Source organism: Lissotriton vulgaris, chromosome 1_1, assembly GCF_964263255.1.
Source record: "Lissotriton vulgaris chromosome 1_1, aLisVul1.2, whole genome shotgun sequence".
Taxonomy (NCBI): Eukaryota; Metazoa; Chordata; class Amphibia; order Caudata; family Salamandridae; genus Lissotriton; species Lissotriton vulgaris.
In genome coordinates this window covers 1,684,892,071-1,684,917,390 of record NC_141685.1, presented here as the reverse complement: position 1 = coordinate 1,684,917,390, position 25,320 = coordinate 1,684,892,071, and the positions used below count along the sequence as shown (strand labels likewise).

The 25,320-nt window shown below is 47.2% G+C and overlaps 1 long non-coding RNA gene across 1 annotated transcript in view; it reads left to right on the top strand.

The window, feature by feature from the left end:
* The window catches only part of LOC147751055 (uncharacterized), a 95,641-nt gene extending 70,918 nt beyond the window's left edge, over nt 1-24,723 (top strand). Inside the window, exons 2-4 of the long non-coding RNA XR_015299926.1 lie at nt 11,171-11,333; nt 12,884-13,069; nt 23,824-24,723. This is a non-coding gene — a long non-coding RNA (uncharacterized LOC147751055). The remainder of the gene's footprint in view (nt 1-11,170; nt 11,334-12,883; nt 13,070-23,823) is intronic.
* The last annotated feature ends 597 nt before the right edge of the window (nt 24,724-25,320 follow it).

Below are 25,320 nucleotides of genomic sequence, written 5' to 3'. Positions count from 1 at the left end.
AAAACCCTTGCGAACTGGCAGAAACCCTTGCGAACACAAAAAAATAGAAAAAATCTGCAAATTCGCGAGAGTTCGTGGATTTTGCGGATTGCGAATTCGTGAATACGCAAATTCGCGATCCGCAAATTCGCAAAATTAGCCCATGCTTAATTATGTCCTCAGACCCTTTTGATACTTTACAAGAACCGGTGTAGACCAAAGATGGGTCCAATAGCTTACTGGGTGAAAAACAATGCCACAGACCTTATTCCCGGTTCAGCTATGAGTGCTACCATTGGAGTACCTGGGCCTAGGTGTAGGAAATGCCTCAAAAGGGCATTTTCCACTGTAGGTCCTGTGTATAGATATGTCCCCAAATGTTGGCCCTATAGACGCTTGCGGTTATTGCTTTCGTTTTATATGCAGACAGGGCTGGCCTTATCAGTCGATTATTGCTCTTGCTCGCCAATCTCTGTACTACCCTTGATTGTTGAGAGAGGACTATTTTGAACTTGGTAACTTGACTGCTCCAAAATAACTCATCATCAATCCGTATACCCAGATATTCAAAGGTTCTCACCTGTTCTATTTGGGTGCCATACATCCTGAGGGTTGATTTTAATTTGGCCTTTGATTTTATTATCATGAACTTGGTTTTCTGGACATTTATTGTTAATTTTCTGAATCTGCAGATGCGTTCAAAGTCTTCCAATAGGCGGTGCATGGACAGTTCAGGGGATGTTAGAATAACTGCGTCATCTGCAAACATAAGAATCGGAATTTTATCCTTCCCTAGCTTGGGAACATTCGTGCAAGGTAAATGAGCATCTTCCCTATATCATTGATATAGATCTTAAATAAGGCTGGTGCCAGCCCACCCCTCTGTCTGACCCCTGAGTGTATTCCAAATGCATTCGTGCACTCAATTTTGAGGCCATATTTTACGGCCGATGTGTTTCCAGTATGGAGAGTAATTAACAAATTCAATAAGTTCTTGGGGACAGTATGGTCATCCAGAATCGGCCATAGTGTAGCCCGGGCCATGCTCTCAAAAGCGGTCTTTAAATCAATAACCAGGAATAGTGTTTTTTTCCATAGCGGGACATACTTTGAACAGATCATGTATGGGCGCCAGACTTGGTCAACCATACTTGACCTCTGTGGAAGCTGGCTTGCAAGTGAGACGTTATGCCATTGGCCTCCATCCACGTCTTCAAGTGAGCCAACAGCAACTTACCAAAAATGTTACCTACTTCGTCCAATAATGAAATTGGGCAGACGTTGGAGGGGTCGTCCCTAGGCCCTTTTTTATGAATGGTGACTATTATAGATGTTTTCCATGAATCGGGGACCACACCTTCCAGTAAAATAGCGCTAAAGGCTGATGTGAAAGAACTGAGCCACACGTCCAGGTTCTTTTTAAACACATCTATGTGGACATGGTCAGGGCCTGGGTCCCAGCTTTTGTTGATGGATAGCCTGGACTATTTTCAACTTGCTAATGCATCGTTTTTGTACGGTTAGTTACACTGGGGACCGCGTATTGGCTTGGTTCTGTACAACGACCTGTATATTCATCTTTTCACTTCCCAGGTCATCCTCCATAGACACTTGGTATCCTGAGTGGGGTCAAGACAGTACAATGAGGATACATGTTCAAAGTATTTTTAATACATAAAAAGTGGTTATTTTTATTGAGAACATTTAAACATACTTTACTTTTGAATAAAGGTTACAGTAGACTCTGGGTACTCCTGGCCAACACTTTTTGGTGTATTGGACAGTAAAATAGATGATTCTGGTGTGCATAGATGTATGCATATTAGCTTCAGCTATTTCACTGTTCAATACAATACCAGCTTTCTCAATCTATGCACCTAGGATCTCCAAAAACATCCCCGTATGCATCCTTATTGGTCCACCCCGTGCGTATTTTGGAAACTGCTGACACTCACCTCTTTAAGGATGCAGTAACAGTCTAAAAATCAGCCGCCGCATGTCCTTCAACATGTTGTCTGTGTCTTTCCCTTTAACCCTGTACAGTGCTCTACTGCCTATGGATAGGTTTGTGCTAAACTATATACATACAATATAAAAAATGAGGGCTTATACCGAGGATCTGAATCTGTTATCTGTAACCCCGATACGCCCACACCAGCGGTACCTCAAACAGAGATGAACAGCTGGAGTGGTGGTCCACTGCAGTCATTCCGAAATCACCCCTATGCCCCTTGCGTCAGTGACCCTATGCCCCTTGCGTCAGTGACCCTATGCCCCTTGCGTCAGTGACCCCTTGCTCCTTGCATCAGTGACCCTGTGCCCCTTGCGTCAGTGACCCTGTGCCCCATGTGTCAGTGACCCTGTGGCCCTGTGCCCCTTGCGTCAGTGACCCTGTGCCCCATGTGTCAGTGACCCTGTGGCCCTGTGCCCCTTGCGTCAGTGACCCTGTGCCCCATGTGTCAGTGACCCTGTGACCCTGTCCCCCTTGCGTCAGTGACCCTGTGCCCCATGTGTCAGTGACATGTAAGCACAGCACATGCAGCCAGTATTGCTGCAGCTCCGAAGCCAGACTGTCCCTCTGTTTGCAGAACCTCGAGTTAGCCTTATTCATAGCCAACCTGCTAGCCCCATGCATGTGTACCAGTGTCAGGGCTCTTTATCACGTTCAATTGAAGGGGGACTCAACTCCCTCAGGGCCCCTTCCGTATGGGAGAGAGAACCTCAATTCTGCAGTTTCGGGTAAAGACAGGTTAGAATCATTCAACTTCCCACCCCTGGTGCTCACATTGGATTCTTTACCCTGCCGTTTGCAGTAATTTATTTGGTTTAATACTGTATATTTGTGTTGGTATTGGCGCAGTGCACGTCTCCCATTGAAATGTGCCCAGATATATTCAGAGGGACCTATGCATTAACTGAAACGACTCAAATCGCCTCTGAGCTAGTTTCGCACAGGCGAGAACTGTGAATGTGACTAGTTCCACTTAATTAAAACAATTGATGCAGTTAATTAGTACAAGAAAGATATATATGCCAGCAAAGGCGTGAACACTCTTTTATATAGCGTGTTCCCCACCAGAGGTCTTTGCTATGCTATAAACACAAGCCTTTAAACATAGGACGCCTAAAAGACTGTCATGTCAGAACAAGATTGTTCAAGTGGCACAAGATAACGAAAGTCTAACAACAACCAAAGGGAAACCTGGTGGTGCCTGGGTCTTGGGGATCTGAGATTGTGGGTTGCTAGATGAGGGGCCAAATTGTGGTGTTTTCCAACTGCAGCTAGTTCGTGGTGCCCAGCTCAGCAAGCCCACACGCAGGCACCTCTGTTTTATGTTTTTATGTTTCTATTCGTTATTGAAAGAAGGGAAAGCGTACAAAAAATATGCGGCTGCGTCTCATAATCATGAGAACACATAGAAGGGGAAAAGAAAGGGAGTGTCTTCGAAGTTCCTTCCAGTGAACACGATTCGATACCCTGTACCCCAAACAGATACATAGATCTTTGAAATGGCACCTCGACTGTTAAGTCTATGGTTACTGCCAGCACTGGGATTTTTAAATGTTATTGTTTATTTGTGCGGGGCAACTCTTAGTTATTGACAGACTATAATCTCATAAAAATGACGGTGCCTTGCAAAACCATGATGAAAATAATACAAGTAAAAAGTCCAATTTTTAGTAGAAGGGGCAGGAGAAGCAGGGGGAAAGGTGGGGTGGGAGAGAGTTACAAAAGGGGAAGCCATTAGTAAGATCCATAAGTCTGAAATGATGCTGGGACTAATCCAGAGGGATAGGCACAGGTCTATCCAAAAAGGTCCATTAATGGTGAGGGTAGACGTGTATTGTCATGCTGATTTCTCCTCCTGTCATTATTCGGTTTCAGATGCGGCCAAAAAAGATGCCCAATACCTGTGTAAACAACTCCATTCTGTTTACAATCTATAGATATGTTGCTCATAGGTCTCAATTTTGTACATATCCGACAGCAATTCAAAGTGGGTTTGTTAGACCTGTCATCCTTGGTGTGGTATCCCCTGTCTTTTTGCCTCTACTTCCTGTGTTTTTGGCTGTATGCTGGACTTCAATTTTCAATTCAAGAATCTTTATTCGGTGATTAAAAAACACCATAAAAGCACATTCATATTTACATAGTAAAAAGTCATTAAACATTTCAGGATTCTTTGTACAATGAATTTACACGACATAACTGCAACAGTAAAGCCATGTTAAACATTTAAAAATAAGAATAAAAAGATTTCAATCTTCCCCTCTAGTGAGCCTTAATCGTAGTGCTACCTTAATAAAGTTCATAATGCTACACAGTGTCAAGGGGTCCTCCGCTTTCTGTAAGAAAAGTAATGCATCTCTAGCATGGACCAGGTTAGCTTTTCTCAAAATATCTACCAGGTATTTGCGTCTGGGCATTGAGTAAAAAGGGCAGAGTAAAACCAAATGAAGGGAGTCCTGCGGAGACCTGTTGTCGCAGCCGCAGGGCCCCTTCTGTTCTAGTGATGTAACAAACCCCGCTGGAGATGCCAACATGAATGGGAGTAGGTTCAATCTGAATCGGCACATCAGAAACCTATCCTGTACATTATGCATGAGAAACAAGTATGGCTCCATACCTTCCACGCTTTTTACTTGGTGATGGGCCCTCACAGTCTTTTTACACCCTTCGGCCTCATCTCTGCACAGGTTTTTCCGCTCCAGGAAAATTCTTCCCACATGCTGTTTGTTCTGGGCTACAATCGATGCAGGGTGAAAGAAGAGGTTCCCAAAACCTAGTTCCTCTAACGTATTTTTCACATAAAGGAGCCAAGGAATGCGCATACACTTGTCCCTCTTTAGGCAATCTGATAAGATTTCTCTGCCTAGTGTCGCCTCCGGGTTCACCCAAATTTTTAGCCAGGCGATAATAGGCCTCAATTGTATCAGATCTTCTATATATGGTCTCCCTAACTCTCTATGGGCAATCAAACCAGCAGTACATTGTGGGACCCTCAGAAGTGATTTCAGGTATTTATTTTCTTCTCGTTGGATGCAAGTGGTATTAACAAAGCCCCACACTTCTGCCCCATAGAGTACCTTGGAGCATGATACAGAGCTATACAGGTTTATCACCTGTTCCGGGGACCATCTTCCTAGCCTCCTGCCATAGCTAGCGATTGCCCCGTTAGATGCAACCATTTTACCACAGCGTTCCTCCACCAAGGTATCAAATCGCAAGGCGCCATCAAATGTTACGCCAAGGTAGGGAAACGTTTTGACCACTTCCAGAGTGTGACTCCCTATTTTGTATGTGAATTTGGAGGTGTTTTTTTTCCCTGCCAGGAGCACATAGGATTTACTTAGATTTGCAGAGAGGTCCAAGGCACTCATAAAACTGACAAATCCATCAATCAGGGTTTGTAGACTCCTCGGTGTGCGTGCAATCAGAACCGCGTCATCTGCATAAAGCAGAACAGGAATGTGACGCGACCCCACCCTTGGGCAATCTGCCTTCAAACCCAGCAGGAACTGCTCTAAGTTGTTGATATAAAGGGAAAACAAAAAGGGAGCAAGAATGCAGCCTTGACGGACTCCACTCGTGCAGGGAAAAGAACTAGTCAATCCCCCCTCCCTGTTAAAGCGGACCTTGGCAGTGGTGTCACTATGTAGTTCTCTCAAGATGTTAATTAGACCGCTCTCTATCCCCATATTGAGCATCATGCCCCACAATTTATCCCTGTTGACGTGGTCGAATGCTGCTGCCAGATCCATGAAACCCATATAAATGGGTTCATCACTAGCTATGGTATACTTGGCAGTCAGCATATATAGGTTCAGGCACTGGTCGCTAGTGGACCTCCCTGCCCTAAATCCATATTGAGTGTCCGAGAAGATGTTTCTTTCATCGGTCCACTCGGACAGTCTATTAAGGATTGCCCTCCCCAAAAGTTTTGCTGACACATCAATCAGGGAGATCGGGCGGTAGCACTTTGGCACTTTGGGTCGTCCCTATTACCCTTTTTGAAGATTGGCACAATTACTGCCATGGACCAGGACCGGGGTAGACCATAAATAATAGCAGTATTTATTACCCTTGTCATAAGAGGGGCCCAGAGCTCGATGTTACTCAAAAACAGGTCAGGAGGGATTCCATCGGGCCCCGGTGCTTTGTTTTTGGTCAGACCCTCAATCCCTGCAATAATTTCTTTGATGGAAAATTCCACCAATGTGGCCTCAGTTGAGCTGCCCGGTAGGTCTACAGTGGAGCCAGACTCATGATTATACAGGCCCCTGTAATGGTTGACCCACTGTTCTGGGAGAATATTGGCCCCTATATCCGGGGAATCTTTTTCCTGGAAAGTTGGGTTATTAATTATTTTCCAGAAACCTGTTAAGTCCTTTCTTTCCCCCGCTTCTCGCAAATCTGCCCATGCTTCCGCCTGCAAAGCAAGCTTCCTCCTCTTAATCTCCTTTTTGTAGACGTCTCTGCACTCTTTAACTTTATGGGGGTCCCTTGGTTTGGTTTTAAGGCAGCTTTTCAACTCCCTCAGAGCTTTAGAGCAGTCTTTATCAAACCAACGGGGATTCCCGTCATTCTTGAGTGGCACACTAGTCTTTAATAAACCATCGACCAGCTTAGCTATCTGTCCGAAAGCTTCCATTACCCTCGGTCCGTGGACCTCTATATCCAGACAATCGTTAATAGCGAGTTTCCCTGCCTCTACCAATCCCTTATAAAATTTTTCTCCGTCTATTTTTGCCCATTTTAATCTCCTGCCCTGGTCAGTTACTCTCTCAGTGACTGTAGGTTGGGCTCTAATTCTTGGACCTGCCAAGTGCAGCAGTTCCAGAACAAGGGGGTTGTGGTCACTAAAACCACTCCACTCGATCCCCACACTGGTTGTCTTATTAATTAGTGCCCTAGACACCAAGATGTAATCTATAAAGGAAGAGCATCCTCTGCCCTTGAATGTAGGGGGGAGTGTGCCATCCTCCTGTGTCCCTACCATATTAATGGTATGTTCAAGATCATATTTGAACCGTAATGTCCTAAGAGCTAGGCCCAACGGCGTATGAGAGAAATGCGGTCCCTTCTCCATGGGGCATTGGGACCAATCTATATTTGTTTGGACCAGTGCCGGGCACAAATGGCAGTTAAAATCTCCCATGACCACCAACCCATATGGGAGCCCATTTTTTTGACCTGTTGTTACCTGGCCCAACCTGTTATCTAAGTTCGGTAACAAGGGAGGTATTAAATCCCACAGTCTCATTATTATAGATATTTACAGCGATAAATCTAAGACCTTTTCCGGTGAACCTGACTGCCTGAATCCTATGAGAGTTACAATCAAGGCAGGCATAATTTCCCGGTAGGCTCAAATCTGTATAAATAACCAAACCTCCCATGGCTCACCCTGATCTTGATTTTTGCGCAGGTACAAAGAAAGACTTGTACCCTTGCAAATGGAAATTGTTCTCCAGGGCCCAGGTCTCCTGCAAACATATTATATGGAATTTCCTGATGTATTCGAGCCACTCTTTGTTATTAACTTTGCCAGCCAAACCGGCTATATTCCATGAAATAATTTTTAGTGTGTCTCCCACCCGGACCCCGCTTCGCTGCAGCCCACCTAGTGGTTCTCGCCCTTGTTCCCCCGGGACCAGTCCTTGAGCCCCACCTAGGTGTGCAATATCCGCAACACTAGGTACATCCAACACCTGGCTCCGGACACAACCTGGTGGCACATGGCTGTGCTTCTCATGCTCTGCGTTTTGGGCACCTCTACCCCCAATGACCCGCCTGCAATTTTCTGTTTGTCAGTCCACCCCCTCAAGGCCATCCAGACAGTGGAACCGCTTAAATGTATGGAAGGGTGGCTCTGGGCGGTTAAATGGGGGCCTGGGATTGAACTCGTGGTGAACACCCCTTCGGCCCGCCCTTTCCCAGTTGTCATAAGGGCGGGTCCCATGAGCACGAACCGGGACAGGTGGAAAGAAAAAAGACACATGGAGGGTTTGGATTGTTGTCACCTGTGATCTATTCCTTCCCTGGCATATGTGAGCAACTGTTCCAGTGTCCCTGAAGCTCACCAATATGCAATCCCCTATGATGGATTTACGTGTTCTCCCTATCCAGGGTACCCTTCTGACCATTATTATCTCGTTACTTAAATGTACAGGTAAGGGTCTGTTCTGGTTTAACCACTTTATCACCCTACTTTTTAAGGTACAAAAATCCTCGGCTTCACCCTCCTTTAGTGGGGGGACGCCCGCCATGACTACTGTGAAGTCATTCGCCTCTGGTGGTAAGTTGGGTCTGCGGGGCCTAGAGGGCGGCTTCATTAATGGGGTGGGTGCAACACTGTCTTTGGACTGTGGTGGAAGAACGGTGTTTACAGTTGCAGGGGGGCTAGGTCCTGTCGAGTTAGATGGCTTATTTGGGGCAGGGTTGTTCCTCTGGGTTTGTGATGGGGCGGCCGCAGTGGCAGCCTGTGGGGGAGCAGGATGTGGTACGCTTTTCGGGGCTTTTGGGGTGACAGTAGGTTTAAGAGCCTTTTCGTGGGAATTGGCCGGGTTTTTCATGCTGCTTAGTGTGGCCTCGAGAATGGTTAATCTAATTTCCACTCTTTTAATGCTTTCGCTAATAGGTAGCAAAAGTGACCTGAGCAGGAATTCCAGGTTGCCCAGTGGAACGACCGAAAGGGGGGCATTGGTAATATTACTAGCCATCTCTTTGGTCAGAATGGGAACCCCAACATCCTGTGCCGTGGGTTTGGAGTTTGAATCACCCGCCACAGTCACAGTTGGTGGGGTATGTTTAGATGGCTTCCCAAAGTCAGAGTGGGAGATCTTAGGTTTATTTTTAGCCTGGGCACCCTTCGACTTCCTCCTGCGTTTGTTTGGGGGGGGCCCAACTACTCCCTGAACTGCAGCTGGTTTAGGTTTGGTTTTTCTAGACTTTGATGGTGGGGGAGGTTGGGAAATTAAATCAATCGTCCCCCTACTTGGGCTTATGCACCTCACTGGGGTTGAGGTCAATGGTATCTCTGGGGGCGTTTTTGTGACCTCCCTAAGCAGGATTGGGACGTCTTCAGTCAGTGTTAGGTCTGTGCTAGGTGTGGGAGGGTAATCTCCTAGGGGTCTGCCTTTCAAGTTGTCTATAGAACGCCTCCGCTCGGCTCTAAGCCGGCTTAATGTATTCTCCTTATCCCCTTCACCCCCCGCCCGAGGAAAATAATTATCTAAAGTCATATTTTTAGTACCTGCCTGTCTGAAGGGAGTGCTTTCTCTAGCCGGGGACGGCATGGTTTTTGGGGTGTGATAGAGCTATGTGGTACTTTATCGGCTTATGTACTTAGGGGTAGTCGGCGGAACCAAGAGAGTAGGCCCAACCCGGCCTACTCCGGCCTCTGACGGCCACAGACGGTCCCGCCCTTGTCCCGGGCTTCTCCCGGCACGCTCCCGCTCGCTCCCGCGAAGCGGTAGCCCTACTCAGTCTTGTACTCTACTACGCCTACTTGGTGGCCAATAGGCGGGAGGCGTGGCTAGCGGGGAGAGCAGCCCAGGTGTAGCTGGTTGGGCGCGCAGGGGCTCCTGGACACTGGAGTCCCTGCTTCAATGCTCACAGCCCCGCTGACTCGCTCGCCTGCCCCGCACTCCAGAAGGCTATCCCAGACAGTCAATCAGGCAACAAAGCGCTGCGGGACCCGCGAAGCGGGTCCGGCGAGGCGCTGGCTGGTTCCTTACGTGACAGGGCGCGCAAACTCCACACAAAGCGCCAAGGTCCAAACGAAGGTCTCTACGATCCGCTGGAGGGTCCCAATGGGTCAAGGATTCAGTCCGCCTTTAGCTCCGTCGGCGGGGGGCGTGGCCAGCGGGGAGAGCAGCCCAGGTGTAGCTGGTTGGGCGCGCAGGGGCTCCTGGACACTGGAGTCCCTGCTTCAATGCTCGCAGCCCCGCTGACTCGCTCGCCTGCCCCGCACTCCAGAAGGCTATCCCAGACAGTCAATCAGGCAACAAAGCGCTGCGGGACCCGCGAAGCGGGTCCGGCGAGGCGCTGGCTGGTTCCTTACGTGACAGGGCGCGCAAACTCCACACAAAGCGCCAAGGTCCAAACGAAGGTCTCTACGATCCGCTGGAGGGTCCCAATGGGTCAAGGATTCAGTCCGCCTTTAGCTCCGTCGGCGGGGGGCGTGGCCAGCGGGGAGAGCAGCCCAGGTGTAGCTGGTTGGACGCGCAGGGGCTCCTGGACACTGGAGTCCCTGCTTCAATGCTCGCAGCCCCGCTGACTCGCTCGCCTGCCCCGCACTCCAGAAGGCTATCCCAGACAGTCAATCAGGCAACAAAGCGCTGCGGGACCCGTGAAGCGGGTCCGGCGAGGCGCTGGCTGGTTCCTTACGTGACAGGGCGCGCAAACTCCACACAAAGCGCCAAGGTCCAAACGAAGGTCTCTATGATCCGCTGGTTTTGGTACTCTGGGCACTTTACCACTGCTTATCAGAGCTAAAGTGTAAGTGCTCCCTGTGTAACTTGTGATTCTGATTGGTCGTCCATAATTGCCACTTTTGATTTACTGGTAAGTCCCTAGTAAATTGCACAGTTTGTGCACAGGGCCTGTAAATCAAATGCTACTAGTGGGCCTGCAGCACTGATTGTGCCACCCACATGAGTAGACCTGTAAACTTGTCTCAGGCCTGCCATTGCAGTGTCTCTGAGTACAATTTTAAACTGTCATGTCGACCTGGCAAGTGCCCCACTTCTCGGGCCCTAACCTTCTCTTTTACTTCATGTAAGGCACTCCTAAGGTAGGCCCAAGGTAGCCCATGGGCAGGGTGCAGTGCATGTAAAATGTAGGACATGGACGAGTGTTTTTACATGTCCTGATAGTGAAATACTGCCAATTTCGTTTTTCACAGTTGTGTGGACTATCTCTCCCATAGGTTATCATTGGAGCTGCTTTGTAACATCTTACAAATGTAAATTTAAATTGGGAAGAGATGGGGATTTGAAGATTGTGCTCCCTGAACTCACAATTTAAAAATACATCTTTAAGTGAAGTTGGTTTTTAGATTGTGTGTTTGAAAATGACACTTTTAAAAAGTGGGCATTTGCTTGTTTTACCAACCTGTGTCTTTGTATACCTGTGGAATTAACTTCTGGTTTAGACTAACAAGCGGTGTTTGTGTCTTCACTCTAGGCAGTCACACAATGGAGGCTGAGTGTGTACCCTGCATATCCTGATGGCCCATTGCCTTCCTGAGCTAGAGTGGTGGAAGGCATTGTCAAAGACACCTGAATAGGGCTGTTCCTGTCCTCTAACAATACTGTCTCCTCCCGCCTGTGGAGTGTCTGAAGCCAAGGTAGGACAAGGCAGGATCCTGTGGGCAATAAAGACTTCCTTTGATGTATGTCTACTTCAATGGCCAAATGAGTTATAAGTATTGGACCTGAAACCTCACATTTTTAAAATACTTCTGGACTGAGGACTTTGCCAAGATGAAGAGCTGAAGAGCTGTCAAGAGGTGTACTGCCCCTTTGCTGCATGCTGCTTTATTGCGTTGACCTACATTTGCTGCTTCTGTCTGTGGGCAGTAAAAGCAAACACAAGGAGATGAAGGACGGAGCTCTGAAACTCACCCCCAGTCACAGATCTGGGTTGACTCCCATCATAATTCTTTAGCTCACTTCACCACCTCAGTTCAGACCCAGCCATATGAAATTCAGTCTTGACCCTGTGCCTCATGGGAACAGTCCAGCCCAAACTGCCAAGCCAGGTCTTCCCTGAACAAGAACAAGCATCCTGGGATCCGTTTCAGGGTAACACCCCTCATCAGCCAGGCTAGCTTGAATCTAGTGGCAAAGTGAGCAAGGGACCCACATCCGGGCATACCCTGCCAACTTAGGGCGAACAAAGCAAACACGAGGAGATGATGGACAGAGCGCAGAAACTTTTCAGAGACTCACCCCCAGTAACAGATCTGGGTTGAATCCATCATCATTCTTTAGCTCACTTCACCACCTCAGTTCAGACCCAGCCATATGCAAATCAGTATTGACCCTGTGGCTCATGGGAACAGTCATGGCCAGACTGCCAAGCCAGGTCTTCCCTAAACTGGAAACAAGCATCCTGGGATTGGTGTGCCCAGATGTGGGTCCTGTGCTCTCCATGCCACTGGAGTCAAGCTATCCTGGTCGATGAGGGGTGAAACCCCGAAGCCGGTCCTAGGATGCTTGTTTCCAGTTCAGGGAGATTCTGGCCTGGCAGTTTGGGCTGGACTGTTCCCATTGTGCCTGAAGGATGGTGACTCACAGGATGGATTGTGGCTTGCAGAGTTTGAGGCGCCTTGGGTTTACCTCACAAAGAAACAAACAAAAACAGTTCGATTACCAACACGTCCCTAATCATTGTAACTATCCTCCTTACTCACTGGTAACTTAGTATGCCTTTCTTGGCACTTCCCAATAATATTCATTTGACACCTTCTGGGTACAAGGCACAGTGAAAGTCACGTTTTGAGGCATCACCTTGAGGGCATGCAATATAATTATCACATAATTGTTGGCTTCCACAGTTATTGAGTTATCATTATTTATTTTGCACCAAAGTCTTTATCATGTTTTATCTCCATGAAAGCTGATGCTGAATAGGCTTAAATTCAAGCACATTGTCATCCTGGGCTCAGGAGGCCCTACATCAGCATAGGCAGTCTTTTGTAAATGAAATGAGAAGGTACTTCTTAAAATAAAAGCTCTTACAGTTTTTTCTAGAGGAATTTCGTTATTGGCCCAAACAGATCAACAGGCCACGTTACTCACAAATCTTATTCTTTCTGTCAGTGCACTGACCGTGTCCTCTCAGTAAAAGAATGTAGGGATGGTTTTCACAAGTATTTGTCTTTTCCGTTTGCAGGGTTTCGGCCAGTGGTGTCTGGAAGGCGTTGATCTAGAAATGCTGCTGATAAGGAGACAAAGTCGAGTAACCGAAGATGCACTGGTGACACACTGCCTCAGAACTCTTAGGCCCGACCAGAGAAAGCGGGACGAAAGAAGAAGGCAGAAGATTCCCATGGCTGTCCAAGCAGTGGTCAAACAGGAGGTAGGTATCTCAAAGCCAAGCAAATGAAGGCAGCAGTGGGGGTGATTTAAATAGTCTCTCTATTGTGTGCTTACTTTGGGCCGATGAGCTCATTCATCCTGCGTACCTGTAAGTGCTGATGAGCGTAGTCCATCCTGTTTACTGTGCGCACTGATGACTCATCTTTGCTGCTTATTCATCTTGAGTTAGGGCAAGCCAGTGCCAAGGGATTACTCATCTTTCCTGTTTACTCATCTTGAGTGGGGTCAAGACCATGTAATTAAAGCACCCATTGGCAATGTGGGAAAGGCATGAGTTGAAGGGATGATCTAACACACACACTCATAAATAATCATAAAGCATAGTTGCGTAGCAGTGGAGGGAGGCCTAAGGGGGCATTAAGTATTTGATCAATTTATGTACCACCCATAGGGAGAGGGTCAGTGTATGGAATCAGGTGTACAGACTATATATGTGAGATAACAATCCCAGGCATACAATTAAGGTAATGGCACACTAGACTAAGGCAAACACACAACTAATTCAATATGAAAAAATACATTTTTAATATGATAGAGACATATAATAAAAATCAATACATTGATCCAAATTGATAAAATAACATTGTACTAATACATATGTTGTCACAATAAAAAGTCGTTTTTTAAGAAGAATAGATGGTTTCCTGCCAGGAAACCATCTATTCTTCTTAAAAAACGACTTTTTGTATGCCTGGGATTGTTATCTCACATATATTGTTTGCCCTGTCCCAGGATATTTATCCATAGCAGGGGGTCCTTGTTTTTTATCAGGTGTACAGACGGCACAGGAGGCAGGTGTCATGACATTGATGCAGCACCATCGACGCACCGCCTATCTCGCCGCCACATTGACCCACAGCCACAGGGCCTGTATTTTTCCACCCATCGCACCTGGGCACCAGGTTTGCACCACATCCCCCCACAGTAAGGAGCCACCTCTGAAAATCGACGCATCGCTTCTCCTCACAGTAAGGAATCGATGCAACACTTCTCCTGTGTGCAGAGCAGAACCAACACCTTCATTCCTCTTGGACTCAAGAATCAACTCATCGCTTCTGTTTCCAACCATTCCCACCATTGCGGCTGTTTTTTGTCTTGGATTTTGACGCATCAAAGGTACTTTGTGCTAAAATCACTGCATCCATAGAGTTATATGGATAGAGTTGCTTAAACATTTTAAAAGTGATATCTTGAGTTCTGAAGGTTGGATTTTTTGTCATTTTGGTCTCATTTGGGTCTCCAACCTTTTCTTTAATAAGATCTACTTTTGTTAAATGAAAATCATCTCGAGCTACTAATAGTAGTGATGTAAAGGTGATCATCCCTTCTAAGATTGTCAGCAGTGATAACATTGGTGCAGGGTTGCCATCAGTAAAGTAAAAAACATATTATCGATTTGAAATGCCCCTTTATGTGGGTAATGCATAAAAGCCATAGCTGCAATCCACCTGGCACCACTGTAATAATATGAGTAATACATTTCTCCAACTCAGATAGCAGCTTTAAATACCTTTTGAAAATTCAACCATTTTTCTCCAAACATCAGCTTATGAGTTTTGAAAATACGCAAATTTTCTTCTCGAATACATTTTTTGGTACTTTTGGTTTACATATATTAATTCAACCAAGCAAAAGCTTCTATAATAATAGGCTGGGCTGCACCCAGGAGACCTACACACAAGCACCTGGAGAGCTACTGGTAGCTCACGAGCTACTCGTTGAAGACCTTTAGATAAAGATTGTTTTTTTTTCTAAACTGGTGGGGTGTCCATTTGCAGTGTTTTCACTGTGCTACTGTGAGTGTTATATGCAACTGATTTACACATTGCCTCAGACATTGGCCTGACGGCTCGTGCCAAGCCACCAAAGGGATCAGCAGGGGTTATCTGGGGTGTGTAACTCCCTTACCTTGAATAGAAGTAAGGGTCCCTACTTGGACAGGGTGTATACCACTGCCAAATAGAGACCCCCATTTCTAACAGGGTTGGTAAAATGACTAGTTTTCTAAATAGGGGGATAGGCTTGTCCAGGGCACCACTCAGGTTGGCACACATCACAGACCAGTAGACCCTAAGGGCAGGGCACAGATAGAGGCTATGTAGCATGTAACAATCTTAATTGCAGAATCACGACCAGTCTGCATGGTGTAAAAGGCACACCAAGTGGAGTTTAGTGGAGGTCCAGTAACAGTCTTGTAGTGACTTGTAGAGGGTAAGTTTCATTCTTGATTTTTGAACCCCCTGTCTAGGTCCTGAGAAGGTCTCTCCAGTCTTCTTCCATATAGTGTGTGTGCAGTAGACCCTGACATTAGATGCACAAGTGAGTCAGGAGGGGTTGGAAATGTAGCTGGTGCACTATCAAATTGTAAAGCCAGGGCTCAACCCTTTGAAAACACCCCTAATTATTGGCAATGGCGAGTTGGGGACTTCCCATGGAGGGTTGTTGTGGAGTGAATTTTTCAGTTGCAGATATTGCTATTCCTGTGCCTGGGTGAGTTGGAACTCATCTTGCACGGAAGCAAGAGACTGTTGTGCCTTCGCTCAAAGGTGCTGATTGATTGTTAGTAACTCCCTGTGAATGCCACTCCTCCCAGACTATGAGTCATTTCTTTACTAGTATTCTGGCATTGTGCCAGATTGGGTCTCAATATTGAATGTAAGCATCACTTTGAAACAGTTTGTGGGACTGCCACTACGTCTGGGCAGCGGAGAGCACCATCAGGTTGTGGATCCGTAATAGGGTCGTTTCTTGGGCCGTTGCCAAGTAGAGGCCAGGTCTGCCTTGCAGCAACTGTAGTTCAACTGACGCTCAGAGAGCTGGGAGTCTCTGTAGATAGGCCAAAAATAATCAGTTGCAACTGGTGAAGAGCCATGGCTTAGTGTTTCACGTTTAGGAGGCTCCGCCCCTCACATCACCTGTGGGCAAGCAGTTTGGACATCCATTGTCTGGGTTCAGGGGGCCGCATATGAAAAAGTTGATCCCACAATCAATGTCCCTTAAGACCGACCTTTTAAACTGTAGCCAGTAACATCCCTAGCCAAACACATAAGATGATGGACGGAATGTTGCACAATGGATAAAAACATTCACCCCAGGTCACAGATCTGGGTTTAATCCATCGTTATTTTGCTCACCAAGCCACCCCAGTTCAGACATGGCCATATGCAAATCAGTCTTGACCCTGTGCCTCGTGGGAACAGTCCAGCCTGAACTGCCAAGCCATGTCTTCCCTTGACCGGAATCAAGCATTCTAGGACTGGTTTCTGGCTATCAGCCGTCTTAAGCCAGGATAGCTTGACTCCAGTGGCTTAGTGTGCACGGGACCCAATCTGCGCATACCCTCCCACATAGGGTGAACAGCAAAACACACAAGATGATGGACAGAATGTTGCACAATGGCAAAACATTCACCCCCAGTCACAGATCTGGGTTTAATCCATCGTTATTTTGCTCACCAAGCCACCCCAGTTCAGACATGGCCTTATGCAAATCAGTCTTGACCCTGTGCCTCATGGGAACAGTCCAGCCCGAACTGCCAAGCCATGTCTTCCCTGGACCGGAACCAAGCATCCTAGGACCGGTTTCTGGCAATCAGCCGTCTTCAGCCAGGATAGCTTGACTCCAGTGGCTTAGTGAGCACGGGACCCACGTCTGGGCATACCCTTCCCACATAGGGTGAACAGCAAAACACACAAGATGATGGACGGAATGTTGCACAATGGCATAACATTCACCCCCAGTCACAGATCTGGGTTTAATCCATTGTTATTTTGCTCACCAAGCCACCCCAGTTCAGACATGGCCATATGCAAATAGTCTTGACCCTGTGCCTCGTGGGAACAGTTCAGCCCGAACTGCCAAGCCATGTCTTCCCTGGACCGGAATCAAGTATCCTAGGACCGGTTTCTGGCTGTCAGCCGTCTTTAGCCAGGATAGCTTGACTCCAGTGGCTTAGTGAGCACTGGACCCACGTCTGGGCATACCCTTCCCACATAGGGTGAACAGCGAAACACACAAGATGATGGACGGAATGTTGCACAATGGCAAAACATTCACCCCAGTCACAGATCTGGGATTAATCCATCATTATTTTGCTCACCAAGCCACCCCAGGTCAGACATGGCCATATGCAAATAGTCTTGACCCTGTGCCTCGTGGGAACAGTCCAGCCCGAACTGCCAAGCCATGTCTTCCCTTGACTAGAATCAAGCATCCTAGGACCGGTTTCTGGCTAGCAGCCGTCGTCAGCCAGGATAGCTTGACTCCAGTGGCTTAGTCAGCACGGGACCCACGAATGGGCATACCCTTCCCAAATAGGGTAAACAGCAAAACAAACAAGATGATGGACGGAATGTTGCACAATGGCAAAACATTCACCCCCAATCACAGATCTGGGTTTAATCCATTGGTATTTTGCTCACCAAGCCACCCCTGTTCCGACATGGCCATATGCAAATCAGTATTGCCCCTGTGCCTCGTGGGAACAGTCCAGCCCGAACTGCCAAGCCATGTCTTCCCTGGACTGGAATCAAGCATCCTAGGACCGGTTTCTGGCTATATCACAGGTGTTCAAGTCCTGGTGGGATAATGACACATCAAAGCAGCATTGGGGACAAGGAATGGTAAATTCAGCCCCCTACATTCATCTTTCCATCGTCCTGTCTGGTGGTGGTTGGGGAGAACAGATGGTGGGGTCCAAACCCACAGTCAGCCAGAGGGATGGACAAGGGTCTCAGTGGCGATCAGGAAGAGTGTGTCACTTCCACCGTCCCACAATAGAAGGCCTGGTGCGTCCTGTGGTCCACAGCAGGACCCGGGCATCTGAATGAGGTAATGCAGAAAGTAGGAGGACCAAGGCCCCTTATGGCCTCCCCAGCGGGGGAGCTACTTGGGGGTGCAGGTGCTCAAGGCAGTGGCCAGTCCTATGGCTCACGATGCAGCAGCCAATGGGTGTTGCCCACAGGTGCAGCCAATCTTTAGGTGCAGCCGGCTGGTAGCAAAATGTCCTCAAGCTTCACTGTCAACTTGCGGTTCAAATGGACCAGAGTTGGGACCGCATGGTGGTGAGAGGAGAGAGAGAGAGGTTGATCCCCAGGTGTTGCGAGGTCCCTCCTGGCCCCTGCTGAAGCCGAGGCTACTGCAGCTGCAGGGAGCATGTAGGCAGCCCTGTTCCTGGAAGGCTCGCAGTGCACAGGAGTTGGCTCATTCCGCGGAGTCAGTGAAGGTGGTGATGTGCGTCCCCTGAAGCAGTGATCCTGCTCTTCATCGCAAATGGTATCTTGGCCCCCCCTCCCCACAGGTGAGCAGAGCTTCACACTGAGGCACCCATCCTTTATAGGCCAGACCCTTCCCCCGGTACCTTTGTTTTAAAAGAACTAAATAGAAAATTAATGCAGGAACCCCCTTTTTTGCGTACTTCTTCTATGAGAACAAGGGCTTTAGCTAACAGGGCAGTGCTCATTTATCTGGTGATACTTAATAATGTTGATGGTTGTTTCCTAGAGCTAGATGTAGGTAATTTCCATTTACAGACTCTTAAATACCGAATTTTACCAATTCGGTATTTAAGAGTCTGTAAATGGGAAGGGGGCAGACTTAGGTAATTTTAAAATCTGAATTACCGAATCTGTAAAATTCGGTATTTACCGATTCTGTAAATACAGAATCGGTATTTCCCATTGATTCCTATGGGCTTTGAATCCCATAGGAATCAATGGGAAATACCGATTCTGTATTTACAGAATCGGTAAATACCGAATCCTGCAAGGGTGCAGGGGGTGTCACTTTGACACCCTCTAGCACCCCAAGTACAGGCTTATGTGCAATGTGGCACACATACATGCCCTAAGGGCATGTCTGGGTGTCACAATGCACAGGTTTGCATGCACAGATGTGCATGCACACCTGAATTCGGTATTTTACCACACAATAGGATTGTGTGGTAAAATACCGACTCTTAAGGGCCTGTGGCACTGTAAACTGTGCCACCAACATTTGCAATTACCGAATCGGTAATTTTACCGAATCGGTAAATATACCGATTCCGTATTTTTCAGCCCCCTACATCTGAAAACCCTAATACCGGTCGGAAACGGACGAAATCGGCCATTTCCGATCGGTATTATGGCTCCTACATCTGGCCCCAAGTCTCTCAAGCAAAAACTAGGCTGGATGAAATTATTGTAATTTCTTTACTGGAAATACGGCAAAATACCCTTAAATTACATTTGAGCATTTTTTTCATAGGAAATATCTCCTTCCAGCAAGTTTGGCGCAAGAACACATTTCACTCTAAAAATACAATAAGCAAAATTGCACAAGACATGAATAACAACCACTCATGTTCTGTTCTTTTGCACTATTTGTGTGCTCCCACGAGAAGAGTTTTACCCTATCAAATTTCTCACTTAAACGATTTGGTGCTGGGCATTAATCTCGGACAAACACAAATTAGGCAAGATTACGCCGATGTAAACACAATTTCACCTGGATACTAGTAAAAACCCCACATGAGATCAGATTCCATTCTTCTTTCCAAGTGCACAGAGCCTGCCATGAAAAGAAGCTATGCATCCAACGAAAAACGAATCATGTGTTCATAGATAAATTAGAGATCCGTAAAGCATTATTCTAGTATGACCAGGCAAGTCAACAACGTCTCCTCGGCATGCTTCAACATCCTACGCATGCTACGGAAGATCTTCTGGTGGATCCCCACCGAGACCAGGAAGACCGTCACCCAGGCCCTCGTCACCAGCCGACTGGACTACGGCAACGCCCTCTACGCCGGGACCACCGCCAAGCTCCAGAAGAGACTCCAGCGGATCCAGAACGCCTCAGCCAGACTCATCCTCGACATCCCACGAACCAGCCACATCTCCGGACATCTGCGAGACCTTCACTGGCTCCCCGTCAACAAAAGAATCACCTTCCGCCTCCTCACCCACGCACACAAAGCCCTACACGACCAAGGCCCGAGCTACCTCAACAGCCGAGTCAACTTCTACGCTCCCAAACGCCACCTCCGATCAGCCAACCACGCCCTCGCCGCCGTCCCCCGCATCCGAAGAGCGACTACAGGAGGAAGGTCCTTCTCCCACCTGGCCGCCAAGACCTGGAACTCCCTCCCGACCGACCTGCGCCTGACCCAAGACCACCTCTCCTTCAGGAAGAAGCTGAAGACCTGGCTGTTCGAGCAGTAGCGGCTCCCCCCCCCCCCAGCGCCTTGAGACCCCACGGGTATGTAGCGCGCTTTATAAGTGTCACTGATTGATTGATTGATTGATTGATTATGAAATGGGTGAATTATTAGCCTGAGTGCTAAGAACCAAAAATATTTTTAACAAAGAGGCACAAGCAACTTTAGAAAGCTGGGATTTAGTTACGATGGTAAACATGTTTTTTTTTACAAACCAATCTAGGGAAAATAGAGAATTTAAAAAAGGAAAGCTACACAGATTGGTCTCTTGAATTGTTACGAGTTAATTGAATATTGATTGCAATTTATCTTACATTCTAAGGGAACATTCTTCTCTAATTACTGCAATTACCAGTTTATCCTTTTTGTTTATCACTGTTTTATCCAGTATGCATTTAAAGCTTAACCTTTGGAACATCTTGTTTGTCTTTTATCTCATCAAAGGTAGATATTTAGATACGATTATTGGCAGTCCTATCAGAGATTTCATTATACATTTGTTTGTGAGGGTGCAATAAATATCCTCTTAGATGTAATTAGTGAGTATGAAGAATAATATATATATATTAACTGCCTGACCATGGCAAGTAAGTCTTTAGTCACAATCTAAATAATGTAAGTAAAGGAAGAAGCACTGATTTATCAAGTTGATGGATGTGGGTATCTGCCACAAAACAGCAGATCCCCATATGCCAACTGTGTGCTTCCCCCATTCCACATAGAGGTCAAAAGCTGAAGGATATCCAGAAAAGGGGCATCAGACAGCTTTGCTGTCAGAAGTCCATGAGCTGGTAGCCTATCTACCACAGGTCAGCTGTATCCTTGTGATAGTAGCCCTGTGCTAATTTGGGTGTAGCGACTATAAATGGATTTCTCTGCCTCAAACCCATTCACTGGTGGGGTCGCGGGCGTGGGGGTGCTGGAGATGAGGGGGTGTGCGGGCATAAGCGCAAGGCAGCGCAATTAAAAACAAAATATTTTTTAAAGAAAACATTACACACTTACCTTACCACTGTTCCTCCCGCCTCGTCTCTGCTCCTTGCTGCTTCTCTTTCTTTGTGGCGCTAAACAGAAAGCAAGGAACAACTGCAAGGCTCCCTTGACCAATCACAATGCTGCAGTGCAGCGTTGTGATTGGTAAGCACCCAGGCTCACCTGACCAATCACAACGCTGCAATGCAGTGTTTTGATTGGTTGTAAGCATTCTAATTAGACGCTCAACCTGGGAATGGGAGCCTGGGCTTGTTCTCCATGCAGGCTGTAATGCAGCCTGCATGGAGAACTGGGAAAGTGCACATTACTGGTGTGGGCGGCTTGAGAGGGCTGACCAAACAGTCATTGGGCACTTAGGAGTGGGCAAACCACTCCTCCCCAGCCCTGCTCCGTGAGCAGAGCAGAGCAGCCCTGCCCACCCACCCACAAAGAAAGGAAACATAAAATGATAATCACTAATAGTGATTATCATTTTTAATTTCCTTTCCACTGCTCAAAGCAGTGGGGCGACGCGCCTCTGCCATAGCAGGGGAGCCGCTACTGCTTGGACCACTCACTATTCGTGCTCAAAACCATGTGTTCCAGGCACAGAGAATAAACAAGGGCCCGGATGAGCAGGTGAAATAACCCTGTGTGTCACGGCTCCCTTGCCACCTCTTGATTGATTGGCCACCTTCTACTCAATAACAGACTTCCATAACCCTCCTGATCAAACTTTTATAACACGTGAAATTGGCCTTCGCTACTAAAACCTGGAACCCATAGATGACCTTTTATAATCTTGATTACTTCTAGCATCTTGTGCAGTCACCTCCAACTAATTTCCAAGTCAACCTGTATTTTTCTGGTAAATAAACACTCCTCTTCAGAATATTCATTTTTATTCTCATTTAAAAAACACCCCTCTCCTCAGCAGTCGAGAGGTTGACCATAAAGGTGCTCCTGGTGACGACACAATGCAGATGACATTATTGAACAAATATTACAGTACACAGATTTTATATACATGTAATCCTAACCACTACAATACATATGCATTAAAATCCTGGCATACAGTGGTTCACGATAGAGCGACATGCAACCATTAATGAGTGGCTAAGACTAAAAAGAGTTGACACTTGACCCCAAGCAGTGAACTGAACGGGATCTGCCACAGGATAGAAACTCTGAACCACTATATGACAGGACTTTGGTGTGTATGTATCCTAGTGGTTAGGACTATCTGTATTCACCATCTGATCACTACATAATGTGTTCACTACTGTCACCTGCATTGCTCCATAACCAGGAGCAGCTCTATGTTTGAACAGTCTGTGAAATATTTGCTTCTTCTTCATAATATAATACCGATACAAAGCATATTTTTGTCACATTCTTTCTTTTTTTCTTTTCTTTTTATTAGCTAATACATTAAACATTAAGGGCTCGATGTAAGTAATTCCCAAATACCGATTCCTTAATACTGTTTTTTACTGAATCAGTATTAAGGAATCGGTATTTACGATGTAGAAAAACATTTGGTAAAAAATTTCCCAATCCGTAAAAATCGTAAAAAAAAACCGATTTCATAGAAATCGGTAAAAAAATTACTGAAACCCCATTACCGAATCGGTATTACTGATTCTGTGATATTGATTAGGTAAATACCGATTCGGTAATTTTAAAAAACTGTATTTGTCGAATCAGCCAATCCTGAGCAACCACATGATCTCCCAACCAGGAAGTGGCCACACCCATGCAGGTGCACTGAATCTGTAGCTGTTGGAGAGACAGGGAGCAGGAACAACAGCAGAGGAGCTGCACAGCCAACTTCCAGCTTATACAGAGGAACTGCACCATGGCCACACCTGAGAAAGGGAAGGATGCTGCCGGGAGGAAAAGGAAGCACAAGTTTAGTGAAAGGGAGTTGGAGGTCCTCATTGAGGAAGTAGTGAAAGACCATGATCAGCTCTTTGGGAAGAGATCACTAAACATCCCTGAGTCCCAGAAAAGGAGCATTTGGATGGCAATCCAGGAGAAGATAAACGCAATTGGGGTCATAAATCGCACAACAGAGGACTTAAAAAAGCGATGGTATGACCTGAGGGCACGTGCCAAGGAGAGGTGGCCGAGCAACAAAAACAAGCGGGGAATACAGGTGTGGGAAGCTCCACAGCGCCTGCTCCTACTGCCCTAGACCAACTGGTAGAATCCACTCTCCAGCCAGAGAGCGTCAGTAGCATCGGGGATGTGGATAGCTCTGCTACACCATCCAAGAGGCAAGGTAAATCGCATGCACAGCAGGCTGTCTCCCCTCCCTAACCCCAATCCCCCTGCAACAATCCCACTCCAGGCCATGTTTTATGTATGATCAGCAATGCATCATGGGAAATGTTGTCCATATCAATGGGTAGCAAATCAGCCACTCCCCAATAAGCATAGGCAAGTCACACACATCAATAGATGAGATAGCAGAGGACAGACAGCTAGAATGTCATTTGTGAAATTTATTTGCACACAGTTGCTGCAAGAAAAGTGAGTAATAGTACATTCTGTATCCACAGGTGGAACAGCGCCACAGGCTACAGAGGGGGAGACTGCTGATGCCCCCAGGGAGGAAAACAGAAGTGAGGAGGAAGTCATGTCACCTCCAGACATTGCACCAACAACCCCACCACCACCACGGTCAAAGAGGTACACAGTGGCTCCACTCCAGGAGATAGGTGCCACAGAGGAGGACAGGCAGGAAGCCCAACAGACAACACCGGGCGAAGACACACAGCCATCTGGGGCATAGTCCCCCGTGGTGGAAAGTATCACAGGTGCCAGTAGATGGCGACAGAGGTCACAGAGACGGCAACAGAGGTCACAGAAACCTGATTGTGAAGGATCAAGTGTCTTCTCAGGACTGTAGGGCCAAATGCTGAAAGTCCAGCGCCTGCAGGGGAAGACACTGAGGGCCATTCAGAGACAGATGGTGGCTAACAACAGGAAGGTGGACGAAATGAAAGAGGCCATCTACTGCCTCAACAATACTGTGGCCAAGGGAATAAAGGAGGTATCGGAGGCAGTAAGGCAGTTATGCTGCAGAATGGATGGAGAACAAGCTGCAAGATGGAGAGATAGGCAGGTAATTGCAGGCTTCACCAAGTTCGTGAACCGGCTAAGCAATGCGACCCACGTGCCATCTGTCCCATCTGTGGCCATGCAACTTGAGATGGCAAAGTGCAGCCCATAGGTTACCCAGGGCCTGGTCAAAGTCACCAGTGCTGTAGAGGTGATGCAGACTAACCAGATTGCTGCCACTGGTTCAGGGGATGTGGAGGAGAGTGAGGACGCAAGCAGTGGTAGCACTGAAACCCCCCCTTGCCAGAGAGCAGGAGGCGCAGTGTGAGGCATGGGTCTGCTGCAGGACACAGTGCTGCTGAGGACAGTGTGCATGCAGAATGCAGCACTGGTGTGCGGGGGCGCAGGAGATAGGCACGCCCTCTATTCACATTCTGTTGTGGGTGACGTACCCTTTTGGACACATGGCGTTACGGTGTGCTGGACAATTGCCTGTTGTAAGGTATATTAAACACCCTGACACAAATTCATTACCTGGCTTTGTCTCATTACTTACTCAGAAATAATTTTGTGTGATCTCTGACCGTCTCTGTCTCCCATCTGCTGCAGCTGCGCCACCTGCTGCGCTGTGCTGTGGCTGTGTACCTTCGTCATCCTCATCCTCCTCTTCAGAATCACACATTTCCACAGGTGTACCCTTCTTAGTGGCAAGTTTATGCAGCATTCCACATACAGCTATGATTTTGCAACCCACCAGGGGCTGGTACTGCTGTGCACCTCCACTTTTTTGCAGGCAGCAGAACCGGCTTTTTCAGGAGTCCAAATGTTCACTTAACCATACTGCATGTTGTTCTATGTGCAACATTGTATCTCCTTTCACTTGGAGTGGATGGGTGCAGGTACGGAGTCAGGATGAAAGAGCGCACCGCATAGGCACTGTCACCTGTATGTGAGAAGTAAGTAAGTAATTCACAGTCTACAATCGCAGCAACAGG